The following is a 15,106-nucleotide window of genomic DNA, read 5'->3' as shown; positions in this document are numbered from 1 at the left end:
TGAGAGGCTGTGGGTCATCAGGACAAGGCCTAGAGGGAGGTGAGCAATCAGCAACACTGACAAAGCAAGTAGAATTTCTGTGATTTTCTGAAGGTTAATGAATCATGAGTCAACCATTTCCAAGAAAATTTCAAGCTGTGTATCTAGGTCTTTTGGCAGTAATAAAAAGGAAAAACTTTACATGCATATTTTCATTCAAATTTATTTTATTTTAAATTTTAGACATAATTCCAGACTCACAGAAAAGCTATTAAGAATAGCTAGTTATTTTTGTTGAATGTCCTCAGTTTGGGTTTGTCTGGCACTTTGTCATCATTAGATTCAGATTATGCCCTTTTGGTAAGAATGCCACATAAGTGATGCCGACTTCTCAATATCTTGTATCAGGAGGCAGTATGTGTTCATTTGAAAATAAAATACAGCATCTCATATGAAGCAATTGTGCTGAGAGTGATTCTGCCGAAATTATGTTTAACTATAAAAATGAGAACCATCAGTTAGCTCCTCAAGGAACCGTAGCAGGAACAACTGCAAAAAATGGGGCTATTTCCAAGATGACACCACATCCTGGGACCCTATCATTTCTGTCCCCAGACATTTTCCTCTATGCTCAGTCCTTAGTGCATATGACCCCATTTGGCCTTTAAAACTTAAAATTATGTAACTTAAGGAACAGAAGTCTTTATGATACATCCAGAAAATAGAATGCTGTGCTATCATTAAAATGACGAAACAGCAGGAATTATATGAATAGAACTGAAAAAAAAAATGTCCAGGGTGCCAAGCAGTAGGCATAATCCTATTCTTGTAACAAAGACCATGACGGGGGCAGAGAGAGAGAGAGAGAGAGGGAGAGAGAGATTATTTCTGGGGTGTGGGATTATGGGCAAATTTCAAATTTCACTAATATCTATGTATATTTTGGAAAATTTGGAATTTTTATAAGTATTATTATTCTTATGATTAACATAAGCCATAAAGATCCTTCCATCTTGGAAAAAAAAAATTTTTTGCTTGTAAAATGAGCTGTGGCAGCTTGGTGGCCTCTCCTCAGAAGCACTATCTGGCCCGAAGTGTCATAGTGTCAAGGTTAAGAAACCCTGACCTAGACATCTTATATGTTTTATTGAGGGAATCCAGAACATGCCTGGAGCTGCCCAGGGGAGCAGTCCTACCGGAAACACCAGTGGTGGACTTTTGGGTGGGTGAAAAATACATTCTTATATAACAAACTTCAGGGTTGTTGGTTATAGCAGGTAGCCTATGCTGCCTAATACATGCAGATATTTAAGTTATCTTTCAAAGAATAGATGATCTTTTTCATCATGGAAAGTTACTGTCACAAATAACAGGCCACATAGATTCCAGCCTTATTAAGTATCAGGTATTGTGATAAGCACTTTGCAAATATTATCTCATTTAATCCTCCTGACCATCCAGAAAGCAAGGACAGAGAGATCCCTAATTCTCATCAAGCTATGCAAATACACCTCAAGAGCAAACACTATCGTTGCCCCATTTCATAGATGAAGAAACTAAAGCTTACAGAGGTTAGTAACTTAAACCTAGGAGGGTCAAGATTTGAACCCAGGCCATTTAAATTCTAGATCCTTGATCTTAATTACACTGAGGTCCTGCCTGTTAAGCCCAAGTTATGAGGTTAGGGAAGCTGGGTTTCAAGTGTGTAAGTTACCCAGACCAGCAGAATATCTGGATGATGGACTTCCAAAACTTTTTATATAGACAAGTGCTTCTTAACCAGGTGTGACTTTTGCTTCCCAAGGGGGACACCTGACAATATCTGGACAGGTGCTACTGGAATCTAGTTGGTAGAGGCCAAAGATGCTGCTACAAACATCGTAAAATGCACGGGACCGCCCTCCACGATGAAGCACTGTCTGGCCCAAAAGTCAAAGTGTCAAGGTTAAGAAACCCTGACCTACACATCTTATGTTTTATTGAGGGAGTCCAGAATGTCCTGAATAAATACACACTCTTGCTTGGGATAAGAAACATCCTTGAAAACACTGCTTTCTGCTTTAATACCTAAAAGAGCAAGACAGGTAGTAGCCATCAAGTGGTGTTTGGTGCTCCATGGTCAAGGTTCATTGTGGGAGGGAGTCCAACTCAAAGAAGACTGGCCACAGATAAGGAATTTTTCTTGGCAAGACCCTCACAAACAAGATAAGATGACAGAATAGAAATTCTCTTGAACAAATACCCAAACTTTTTCCCCCTAGTAATGTAATTTTCCTGAAACTTCTCTTATATTTGAATTTTTGCAGCACCATTTTAAACCAGGGCAACAATTTTTTTTTTTTTAAGGATGATATAATAGAATCCAATCTTCTCAGGGAGAGAAGGAAACATAAAGGACATCTGGCCCACCCCCACCCACATCTCCAGTGTACGGCTGTCCTTGTTTCAACATCGTATGATTATAGGGCAGGGACGTCACCATCACAAGGATCAAATTCCTTTCCAGAACATTCCTTCCCAGGGGTAGAAACCTGCTTCACCGATCTCTCTGCTTGATGCCTGTAATTCAGTCCTTTGTCGAAGACTGGGTTTGGTCGGAATGGGCACAAAGATGACAAGAGGGGATGGAAAGTGTCCTTCAGTGGAATCTTAGTGGGTCCCAGGTGCTGTGCTCAGCACTTCACGGCATTTGTTTCTAATCCTCTAACAACTTCTCACAGCAGCCTCAGGCCAATGGTCATGCACAGCCTCCCGCCCTGCCTGTGATCCCTTTTCCAGATGAGCATCGTGAGAGTGACTTTCACACAGAAACGTCCCTTTGGCACCATGCTCATTCGTTCATTGGTTCGGCTCAGACTCACTGATCACATTCGATGCAATAGGCTTGTGCCAGATACTGCAGATACCAGGGTGGGCGGGGTGGCCTCTCAGGACAGCAGGACTGCCACACACTGTTGGCAAGGGAACCCCTCAATCTCAGTGGCCTCTATTATTATCTCTAGCAAAAAATTCCCAAGCCAGCCCTCCATAAAGTAGCCTACGACATCAGGAACCTATCCCAGAAGAAGCGATCTCTACCTAGGAGGTTAAGCTGAGACACAGTCTCCCCAGACCACGGGACTGGGGAGTGTTACAGACATGTGGAGTAGCCTGTGCGAACACCACGAGTGCACTCGGGGCACTGAAAACAGGTCTGCCTGGCTGGATTGGAGAGCAAGGATGTGGGGGAGGCGAGAGTGATGCTAGAAAAGTGAGCCCAGGCTGTGGTGGGCCTTGCAGGCCGTGTGAAGAATTTGGGTCTTTAGCTGTAGGACAGTGAAGCCCATTGAAGCTGGGAAACAACAGGATCAGATTGAACTTTCAGAAAGCCAGGTTCGAAGGCTGTGTGGAGACTGGATCAGAAGGAGCAGAGGGCCAGGCAGTTTGGGTAGAAGGCCATGCCTGTGTTCTGTCATTCTGTGCTCTCGGTGGGGACGGCAGCACTGGGGATGAGAGAAGTAACTGTGATGGGGGGTTGGGGGACCTTAGCCATTGCCCATAATCTCCATCAGCTCATCTCCAAAAGTCACCCCAAGTAAACAGAAATGCAATTTAACACAGGGCATTGGCTATGCACCTGTAGCTAGAAAATAGGCCTCCAGTCCTACCCCTCCCCCACTCACTAGCAGATTGTTCCCTAACACACACACACCCACCCCACCCTCTGCCTAGTGAATTCGATCCAGCCTAAAGAATGGGGATGTTTAGGGTAGACAGGGCTTGGTAGTTGGACATGGGACACAGAGAGGGAGAGGACGACTCCATAAAGGATGACTCCAGTCTCCAGCTTGAGCAGCAGGAAGATGGTAGAATCTTTCAGGAGCCAGTAGAAGGAGCATGTTCGGTAGTGAAGAGGGGGATTCAGTTGGTCCAGGTAGAGCAGGGGCCACCGGCTGGTAATCCAGGTGCAAGGAGAAGAATTGGGAGCCCAGGAGAGTCAGGGTGTGAGAGAAGACAGAGGACAAATGGGTGAGCCTGCTCATGCAGAGAACTCTCCTTTGATCCCCACAAAATCTTTAGGGACATTTTTGAAACACAAAACTCTAGCAATACCGAGTGTCCCATGGAAGCTGGAGGTTGGCTGAGCTCCGCATCAGGGTGGATTCAAGAGAAATGGGACACAAGAGGTAGCAGCCAATGGGACCACAGAAGTGTCTGCTTCATCAGGTTGTGAAAATAGGTGAGATGGCAAGGGGTGGGGATATCTAGAGAATTTCACCTAAAATTCAAGGAGCGAGAGGTCCCCAATTCATACCAAGTTTTATATCTGGGCCTTGGGTACAAGAGCTCGTTTGCAGAAAGAGCTCCACTGTATTACCATTATCTCAGAAGAAGTTTAACAGCGTCATCAAAGGGAATAAACCTCTAATGGTGGAACTGCAGGTGCCATAGCAGGTTATGGGGCTGCACACACCTGGTGGCAGAGGGGATGTGTTGGCTCCTTCCAAATCACACTCCCTGCTGGCAGATGACTCCTTCTTATGCCCCACAGGTGCCACCTGAAGGGATGATTTCCCCACAGAGCCCAACGGGGAAGGCCTGACCCTCTCCCAGATGGTCAGGGGCCTCCCCTGAAATGCCTGAGGAAGTGGGAATGAAACAGCAACAGAAAACAAATTATACTGAGACGTCTCTCAACGAACCGAGGGGCATTGTGTACAATTCTGTTTTTGCCATTATTCCTAAAAATGAGAGTCATCTTTCCCTATCAGTTTTACATCTGGATCTTGCACGAAAACAGGTTTAAACAATTGCACAGAAGCAATAATCTCCTAGAAATTTCTTGGAAAAACTATGTGAGGTAAATGGGGACATTTTTTAAAAGTTTACTGAGAAGTGATTTGCAGTTTGAATGTTCTATAAAAAATGTTTTATGTCATGTACATTTTCATTGCAGGCTCATCTTGTTGAGATATCATTGCCCTTATTCAAGTTTTGTTTTGCTTTGTTTTGTTTTGAAGCACATAGTTAAGCAACAAAAGGCTTACATTCTGCCTGCTAGTAGAGTTTTTTGAGTACTTGTCTTGGGCACACTCCCCTTCTCCCCATCTCAGTCTAGCTAACTGACACCTTAAGACCAAGAGGGTCCCAACTCTCACTGTGTCCTCAGCAGGCCTGAGCCCACACTCACAGGTAATAGGTGCTCAGTAAGAACCCGCAGATCTGAGGGGACTGGGGGATGACAGCAGCTTGGCCTTTTCCTCAGGAAAAAGGGTCATGGTGCAGCCAGCCCAAAAGGTCACTTGTTCCTCTGCTCTGGGTTGCCCATGACAGCAGAAGCCAGGCCATAATTAGCTTTGTGTCCCCAGTCCTTGGTACCCGGAAGGCACTTAGTGAATGTCTGGTGTACACTAGGGCCAGGAGAAAGATCATTTATACTTGGGAAGAAACACTAAATGCAGGACTTTTCTCTCTTTGCAGCCAGGCGCTCTGGGTCAGAGAGGAGCAGCACCGCTTTGGATGCTGGTACAGGAGCGTCGTCCCCAGTGAGGTTTAGCGGGGTTGTCCCCAGGACCTTCATTCCTGCTGGGCGACCACGACCACAGAAGTGCCTTGTCGTGCCTGCACCCCCAAGGCTGTCCCTCTCACACTTCTCAATTCAGAAGCTCTTTCCGAACACATTCAATGACTCTTGTTTTTCTGGGAGGGGCCCTGGGGAAAGATGGATTTGGGTTTCAAACAAAACTTTACCTCCTTGAGCAAGTGACTTCGTCTTTCTGAGCCTCTACTTCCTCATCTATAAAATATGGACAAAATTTTAAAACACCTATCTCATTGGGAAATCTTGACACATGTAAAGTATGTGCTTAGCACCTACCAAGCACTCAATGAATCTCCCAAGGACAGGAGAAACCCACCCAGGGTGGGCCTTGGCTGAAACTGTGGAGAGGACATCTCCCAGCCTGCTTTCCCATGCACTGATTCCGTGCAGAAAGGACCAGCTTCAGGAATGGGTTAGAGGATTGGCTCGGGGTCTAGGGGTGTCACAGAAGCTGGGATGGGGCAGGGATGGGGCTAAGGAGTACCAGTGTGCAAGGTGGCCTTCTCCCACCCTGGTGTCAGGGTAGGGGCTGGTGGATGGCCAATTGAAGGCCCTAGGGGCCATCCAAGGGAGAGTACCCAGACAACAGTATGTAGAGGGGTGGTACTTGTGGATACAGAGGGCAGGTGCAAGGAGTTTCCAGGACCTTGTCCAGGTAAGCTGGGGCCCTGGATGGAGCTCCTTAACCCTCTGGAAGAGAGCCTACGTCATGTCGAGGGTTTGCTCTAAGCCTTCCAGGCACTCAGACTGGGAATCAACAGTGACTACACCTGCCCACCTCACCACCACCCCCACCGCCGCCCTCCTCACCAGCCACACTCCCCAGCCCTCCCCCAGCCTCCAGGCCCTCTGATGGTCCTTCAGCACCCCACATGGCTCCTGCTCAGGCCCTTCACCCCGGCTGGTCCCTCTGCCTAGGATGATGGCACTTCAGGCACCAGAGCCAGCAGGGGAGAAGATGTCAAGCTATTTGACTCACCTAGATCACACCCCTTGAGTCACGTCATACCTACTATAAGGCTAACTCCAGTAGCAACCACAAGGCCATTTATGCAGACAAGTCATTAGAGAAATAGGAGAATTTAGGTCATAGCTTTGTTGGCATTGCCTAGATAAATGTGGCTAGAGCTTGGATGAAGTTCTTGCCCACAGGTCAGGGTTTCTTCTCCCTGGTGCTTAAAATCACTGCCTGGTAAAGGATGTAGCAAGCAGGGTATCATTACCATGAACGATTCACATCACCAAATGCAAGAAGGTCCAAGCCTCATCTAGAAGCCCATGGTCACGATGCTCGCCCCATCTGCTTGTGGCTGAAGTCATTGAGAGGAATTATTTTGGTACCAAGAACACATTTCTCCAGTTCCTGTCCATATGTGGGGAGAAACGGCAAACGCCTCGCCTGTGGCAGTGTCCAGAAACAAGCAGGCTCTCACACTGGTGAGTGTGACGCTGACCTCACCCACAGCCACGGCCTGCATCCAAGAGGTTTTCTGGGGAGCTTCCTTGAAGGAGCAAGATATTTTCCAGAAGAGGGTGGGGCACAGTAGAGATAACAGGGAAAGGGAAAAACAAAACATCCCATTCGGAAAGCGTGGGCTCAGCAAGTGGCAACTGTGTAAGAGGCTGTCTCTCGCAGGAGTGTCCTGTTCCCCCTCCTGTGGCTCAGCCTTCCCTGCCTGCTGCACCCCAGGGCACAGAATCCCTCCTCAGCCATGACTGCTTATAACAAAACCCCATTCCCATGACAGAGATGCATCTGCACAGTGTTCGCTTGCACAGGGCTTGATCTACGCCTGGGGAAGCATCCTAACTTGTGTGGGCCTCAGAGGCGTCGTTGACGCCCACCATAACAGGAAAGGGAATGGGTTTGAATCTCAGCTCTCCCATGTCGCTGTGTGACCCTGGACAAGCTTAGTAACCTCTCTGAGCCTCAGTTTCTTCATTTGCAAAATAAAATAACTTCATGCTCATCAGGTTGTTTTATCAGAATAAATATGATTAAATAAGATCATGTATATAAAGGATCTAGAAAATGCTTAGCAGTGTTCTATAAATATTACTTTCCCAAGTGCCTCATTGTGTTGCTTACTAAATGATACATCCTTTGCGGCGGATTATTATTTCTTTTAACTTGTGGTCAAGACTGCCACTTTTGGCTTCTTCTATTTTTGTTTTAGAGAAGGTAGAATATGTTTGTTGTTTAGTTATAATAAACCGATATGTTGTAACTAGCTTAGTCTAATAATATTCTCAAATATTAGAATGATTGGAGGGACATTCATCCTGCCATGAATTCATTTATATCCCACTTTATTCCAAAATATTTTGAGGAGCTCACAAAAATAAATGCAATGGGATACAAAGAGATAAAATTAGTTCTTACACGTTAGTCATAAAGTTAGTCCGGAGCTTCCCAGAAGCCAGAGCAAAGAGGGAAAGCTGAGCCACAGTAAGCTTCAGAGTACAAGATGCCAGCGGCTTTCAGGAAACACAACTTTTCCTGCAGGAGGCTCCACTCTCTGTCCCACCCTCAACAGTATCTCTGCAGAATAGCTGCCTCCAATCCTGCCTGTTGGTACAAAACAGGGCACCACACCTGAGGGCTGTGCCAGGAAGATCTAAGCAAGGAGGGTTTCTGTTGGTCTGGCTTGATCCAGGGGTGGGATTTTAGTCCTCGAGGAATCAGTGAAATATACATCCATTCCAGTTTCTATAGATGCATAGCAAATTACACCAAAACTTAGTAACTTACAACTACCATTTTATTTTGCTTCCAACGTTGTAGGCCAAGAACCTGGAGAGGCTACAGCATAGACAGCTTATTTCTGCACCATGGTGTTGGGGGCTCGCCTGGGGGCTGCTCCGAAGCTGCAATACGAAGGCATCTTCACTGACAGGTCTGGTGGTTGATCTGGCTGCCGGCTGGGACAGGAGCGCACACACATGGCCTCTCCACTTGGCCACGGCTTCCTCACTGCATGAAGGCCTAAGGGGAGTAAAACTTCTTAAATGGAAGCTCCAGACTCCAAAGGTGAGTGCCCCAGAGAACCAGCCAGAAGCTGCATAATTTTTTCTGGCCAAGCCTTGGAAGTTATACAAAGTCCCCTTCACTGCATTGGGTTGGTTACAAGTGAGTCACAGATCATGGGGACAGAACACTTCTTGAGAGGAGGCCTGTCAAAGTCACATCATAGAAAGCAGTGGGTAGGAGATACTGTTGCTGCCATCTTTAAAAAATGCAATCTGCCTCAATATCCTTCACTCAATCACACATAAATACCATATCCTGCAACCAAAATTTTGATAAGAATTGAGTGCATGTAGAGGGTTAAAGGGTGTCTTTCTGGTGCCAAACATCAGGGAGGAGGTCCTGGTTTGGTCTACCTGGGTAGACTGCAGCAGCTTGGAGAGTTACAGTAATCCCATGCTAAATGGATCGGCAGATCTGGGTCCCTACGTGAATGATTCTGCTCAGGCTGCCATAACATATAATACCACAGACTGGATGGCTTAAACAACAAAAATTAAAACAAATTCCTCACAGTTATGGGGGCTAGAAGTCTGAGATGAAGGTGCAAGCCTGGTGAGGCTCTGCTGAGGCCTCTTGCCTTGGGCTACAGACGGCCCACCTCACTGGGTGCTCACTCACCGGTGCCTCTTCTCTTCTTATCAGGGCACCACTCCCATATCTAACCCTAACGACCTTCCAAAGGCCCAGCCTTCAAGCCCCATCACACTGAGATTGGGAATTCAACATGTGAATTTGAAGGGGACACAAATGTTCAGTCTGTACGTAACACCACAGTTACAGACATGCCAGAATTCAGTGGAAAATGACGTCAATTGCTATTTCCAAATAGCTGGAGTCTTTAATCAAGTAGACAAATGACCCATACACGTGAGTTTTTCACTTTCTTTCTAACTTAGTCTTGTAGCTAAAACTCAAGCCAAAGACTATGACATGGTTATAAATAGACCCGGAGCATCATTATAGATAATTTGGAAAGGATTTCATTGGTGTACATCTGTAAGCAGTTCAGGAACACTTTCAAGCTGTGTTTACATGATATCAAACATCTGGATGAAAACTGAAAAAATAATCAATTTGGATTGGAAACAAAACAGAAGTACAAATCTCAGCGTGCTGGCCTTTGGAATACTGAATGCAGAGCCGATCCCTTTACCCCAAGAAAGAGATAATGGTGCACAAGAAGGGCCATTGAGGTGGCCAAGGGAAAAGGGGGCTCCAGGGGAAGGCAGACTTTTAAAAAAAAGAGCTCCATTATGCAAACCGGGGATGGGAAGGGATGAAATCAAAGGCTATGAAAAACATGAAGAATACAAATCTAAAAGAACAAAGCTGCTGGAGCCAGGGGCATTGAGGCTTGAAGGCAATAGTTTTAGTTCAACTGAAAACCCAGTAATAAATCCTGGCTATCAGGGGAAGGGTGTGCAGGAAACGCAGGCTACCAAATAGCCAATGAATTATTTCTTTAAGCATCACAACCTATATTGACTCTTTAAATATCACAACCTAATTTCACTCTTTCAGGCAAAACCCTTTGTAAAATGGGGTATGCATTCCCTGGGCCTCCTAAAGAGAATACACTATACCCAGATCGTGATGTTAGCCCTCAGTAATTATGTCCCAGACCCTGGGGTTCCAATGGTCCTTGCTAAAACCCAGGGCCAGAAATACTTTAGTTCTTATCTCTGTTTTCCCAAAGTTCTCCCATTTTTTTCCCCATCATTTCTCAGCATTTTGTTCTTGTGCCATGGTTGAGGAAAGGTTCCCCAGACACAGCCCCTGAGAGAAGGATTAGAGGGCAAGTTGCTAGTTTAGGAGGTGATTCCGGGGAACAGCAGCAGGGGGTGACAAAAACGGAAGGCAGCCTGTAGGGGTGCATTACTTCCGGGTGCAAGCTGCTTACCCCTTGAGGCAGTGGGGCCCCAGCGGCACTGGGACCTCTACAAGACTACGCTCAAACTGTCCCACATGAGGAAGAGGAACCTAGATTTTGTCCCCCATCCTATCCACCATCCTTTGAGAGCTGTCCCCTTAGCTCCCTGGCACCTCCAGAAGCCTGCAGCTGTTTGCAGTAGGAAGCCAGCAGTGCACAGGGCAAGGCGAATGCCAAGGGGATGTGGGTGAGGACAGAAGCTCCTCCACACTGGTCCTGGGGCTGCCTGGAGCGGCTGCTCCACCCCGCTCCTGTTCTCACACCTGACGTCATTGGGGGGTAAAGAAGGAAAACTATGAGTGAGAGCCTAAGGGACTCTCTTGTGAGTCAAAGATACCTTTTTTGATAGCTCAGGGGCCTTTACTTTCTGACTTCTTCTGGCTTTTGGTTATATTCTTTTAAAAAGGTATTGTAAGACAACTAGTAGTTTAAAGAAAAAATTGGCCACTCAAAAATACCCAATGAAATTAATTTTTAAAGCAAAGTAAGAGTCCACAAATGGCAGTTTGTGTTAGGCAAAGTCTCTGGAGATGAAAACTGACTGTTCGTGTTACCTCAAGTAATAGGAAATAGCCGGACCTCAGAAAGAGTCAGTGTCCCAGTGGGGTTACTGTCTCTAGAAGGATGCATGAGTGCAAGTGGGTAAACTGAGGCAAACCCCAACACACTGGTTTACACACTCTGTGAGGCACAGCCAAAGGGAGAACTGTGGGGCAGTGGATATGTAGGAGCTCCAGTTACACCGGACGCCAGGTTACAAGACTCACCCCCTCCCCTTTCTTGTGGGGGAAGAGGACTTGGTCAAAGCAGGGAAGTGGGGGCCATGTTCAAGGCATGTGAGATGGCCAACTGTAGGCCCTCAAAACTGGCATGTGAAGAGGGCTGGGACAGGCAGCTCTGACTTAAAGTCCTACGTCAAGTTTATGAACAGCCAGGACAAAAACCCAGGTGTCTTCAATCCACCACAGCAGAAATTACCCAACACTTAGTAGTCCAGAGGCATAGCCAAGAACAGGAAGTGGGTTGCAAGGACACCAGGGCACACTGGCCAAAAGTTCCCATGAGGATAACTCTGGGGAAAGGAGCCCAAGGCTAAGCCTGAGATTCAAAACCTCAAGCCATCACAGCAAACACACCGGCTGGCAGGTGGGAAACACAGAGACAGTGGGGGTAAGAGGGATGAGGGGCCCACACACCAGGGATGGGGCTGCTGCTAACAGAGAGCCATATAAATTAAATGTAGGGCGAGGCAGGAAGCAAGAAGAGATTGAAATGGGGTGGATGTGGGACAAACAAATCGTTGCTCAGACTCTGGCTACTTCTTTGTTTCAATACGTATTCAGTGCTCTCCCGTGCCTGGGGGTACAGAGCACATAGTAAAGATACAAGTTATTAGGTGAAAAGAGGGGCCTTCAGCTCTGGCTGGGAGTAGTGGGATTTGGGCAAGGATGGAGAAAGTGTTGTGGCAGCAATGAAGACGTGAGTGAAGAGTCAAGAGGAGAGAGACTGAAGACTTAGAAAGAAAAAGGTAAACATCAAGAAATTTGTGGAAGAAATACCAGTAGAATTTGATAAGACTGTGAATGCCAAAGTAAGAATAAGACAAAAATCAGGGAACTAATTTGAAGACTACCAGTCTGAAGATCTGGGAAGCTGTTGGCACCCCCGGCAGCGATGGAGACTTTGGGAAGATGTGTTTGCTTGGAACTGAGAGTTGGCATTGCTCCGACCCCACCCTCCACCCCGCATCTAGGAGAGGAGAGCATTGTGGGATCCAAGGCTGTCTTCTTTCCTGTAGGTTACTCCCCATTCCTGTTTGCAGCAATGTCATTGTACTAAGGGAGGAAACAGGTGTCCCCTACACTTATTTCTGAAACAGAAATCCAGTACTTGATCCTGAGATTTGCCAACTTCATCAAGAGAAGTTAAAGTATGAGTATGTGAAGGGTGAACTGAGTTCATGGACTCTTGACAATTATGGGACTTGACAAAATCCACATTGGAAGAAAGTAACATAAAATTTGGAAGGATAGAAGAATGTAAGCAAGCCAACTGGAAATATGGTGTCAATGTGTCTTTTTCGGGTGGAGGATTTGTTCATTTGAACGAGGTCGCTGCGACTCAAATGTTGTATTGTAATTATGTTATCTGAAAAAGCTTCAATAAATCTAACCACTCATGAACGTCTAGATTAACACAAATTTGGAAAGATCTAAAAACCAGCTAAAATTGATACTGACAGCCAAAGGAGGAAGTTGTTGGAACACTAGAAACTTCCATGGGACACGTGTTAACGGTTTGAACTAAAATAAATTTTATAGTCTTGGGAGGATTTTATAGTCTGTGGGAGGATTTCCCATCTATACATTCTGCTTGAGGTGTTAAATGTTTACATCCACAGTGGAGAAACCGGGGAAATAACAGCAATTGGCCCAGGGGTCCTGCCAAGGAATGACGTTAATTTACGGCTTTCCCCAGAGAATGATCAAAAGTTTATGGCAGCCAGAAATGAGATCCAGTGTTTAAAAGAGTCCTCTCTTAGAAGTGTTGATAACTTCAACCAGGCAGATTAGCTTTGAACACAGAAGAGAAAGATCAATTCAAGAACAATGCCAATGAGAGACTGGGTGGGGAAAAAATGTTGGCTAGAGAGGAGAGAGGAATGGAAAGTTTGAGAATCCAGAGGAGAAGGGGAGGGGAGGGAAAAGAAGGGAATAGAAAGAAGTTGTTGATGAGGTGAAGAAATTAAGAAGAGGGGCTGGTCATCAAGTCCTGCTTTTGATCATTTCATTCCGGGTGAAGATGGGCTCCTGGAACACTGACTGGTGTGCAGGCGGTAAAAGAGGAGGAAGATAAATACTGAGGACAGAGAGTTGGGAGCAGAAGGCAGCAGCAGACTGAAAACTGATGTTGTGAAGGAGAGTAAAGGGCCCGTAAGGGAGTCTGGTGATATGAGGGGTATGCTGAACTAGAACTGGAGTCCTGGGTTCTAGTCTCACCATTGCCCCTAACTTTTGGCAAGCCATTCCAACGGTCTGGACTTGTATCTTTATATTTAAAGTGAAGGAGTTAGACTAGGTGAGCTTGTACAGCCCTCTTCTCTTCTACAGCCCTCAATTCAACATAGATGTTATAAAATCAGAGGCTTATATAAATGGAACCTTCCAGACTGGAACATGTATTTAGCTTTTCTAAGTAGCAAATGCTTTGAAGGGAAGAAATAAGGTTCTACTCAACACTTGGCGAGCGATATTTGTTCTGTAAAATAATTAGCAAGTAAGCATTATTGAACTGGGTTGTCACATAATTACAAGAGAATTGAAAGAAAAAAAGAATTTAGGAGACTCAATTTTCCCTTCCATAGATCAGAAGAGTGATTAAGATAAACTGCAGGTGGATGGTTAGTAAAGATATATGCAGGAGGACAGAAAAGAGTACTGATGTAGGGGTCCGGAGCCTTGAGTTGTAGTCCCAGCTCTGCCACATCGAGGATTTGAGCATGTCATTGGCCTCTGCGCCCCAACTGGCAACGGAATCCTAAAGATCATGGACTCCAGCCTCCCACAATACGGTCATCCACCTGTAATCATTACAGTACTCTCTCTTCTTTCTACATGTCTGTACTAATAAGGTCCTACTAGGAAAGCAGAACTATGTTATATTTTTTCAAAAGAGTCACGTGGGGAACTGGCTATAGAGGTGATGGAAGAGCCGAGAAGACAAACACAGGACAGTGTGGCAACCTCGATAATAGCAACAGAGGGAAGCCAGTGACCCCCTTGGCTAAAGGTATAAAAGGGAGGAGGTACTATGACTAGAACCCGGAGGCTGTGGTCACCAGTTGGACACTGGAACCACAGTGGATCCATCTGGTGAGAGCTGGAACCCTGGAAGAGAGGCAGCCATCGTCAGGGGTGCCAAGATCTGAGGGATAGAGGATTGAAGAGAATATTCTGGCTCTTCTTTCCCCTAATCTCCAATCTTCTGTTAGTGTCTCACATGGGTTGGATCGAGCTAGAAACCAGCTTACAGGAGCCTGGCAAATGCAGCCTGCAGGGGTCAGCCCTCTCCCACACACAGCAGAGAACGGGCAAGAGATGGACTTGAGGACAAGCAGGCCTGGACTGGCACTAGGTCCAAATCCCACTTTCTACTAACACCTACCCATGAGTCCTCCATCAGCCTAGAGTCTAGGTCTTTACCCATGAGGACGTCCATCCTGTCATGCCTCATTTTCTTTCTTCCCCAGTCTGACATTGAATCTTCCTCATATGGAATGTTTTCCAAAGCTCCTTCATTGTTCTGGTTTCACTCCTCCAGGGGCTCCCTGGTATGGCTACTTAAGATGTGGCACCAGATGTTCATGAAATCCCAGGTGTCCATAATACCAGCTGAATACAGAGGGACTATTCCTGCTCTTCTTGTAGCAATGCATTGTTATCCCACTGTTAACTCACGTTGAGTTTAGAGACAACGAAGACCCACATATCTTTTCTATATAATTCCAAGTCTTCCGTAACTTGTCCTAGCAGGTAATCTACACAGTTGAGAAGTACAACCAAATTCCAAATTCATCCTCTAAATC

The sequence above is a fragment of the Desmodus rotundus genome, chromosome 7, assembly GCF_022682495.2.
Source record: "Desmodus rotundus isolate HL8 chromosome 7, HLdesRot8A.1, whole genome shotgun sequence".
Classification (NCBI taxonomy): domain Eukaryota; kingdom Metazoa; phylum Chordata; class Mammalia; order Chiroptera; family Phyllostomidae; genus Desmodus; species Desmodus rotundus.
The sequence above is the reverse complement of the archived record's forward strand: the minus strand, read 5'-3'. Positions refer to the sequence as shown.